Genomic DNA, 389 nt, shown 5'->3' on the forward strand with positions numbered 1-389 from the left:
ATACCCGTTCCCCGTAGGGAGGAGCAAGCCGCCGCTTAGAGACGAAGCATAAAGTGTCCTCATTCCACATAGGGCAAGCTGGATGAATCCATTTTACCCAGGACGGCCGAAGCGGCGTGGACCAGGGGAGAACTGAACCTTATACTTCACACCACAGTAAGTCTACGTGTCCTCTTCCACATAGGGCAAGCTAGAACTAACTATCTTACCCAGGACTGCCGAAGCAGCGTGGACCAGGGGAGGAACACACTTTTCATGGAAACGTAAGGCATCCATGACTGCCATAACGTAAGCCGCCGCTGTGCGCGTATACCCGTTCCCCGTAGGGAGGAGCAAGCCGCCGCTTAGAGACGAAGCATAAAGTGTCCTCATTCCACATAGGGCAAGCT

This window comes from Anopheles coustani (genome assembly GCF_943734705.1).
Source record: "Anopheles coustani chromosome X unlocalized genomic scaffold, idAnoCousDA_361_x.2 X_unloc_9, whole genome shotgun sequence".
NCBI lineage: Eukaryota > Metazoa > Arthropoda > Insecta > Diptera > Culicidae > Anopheles > Anopheles coustani.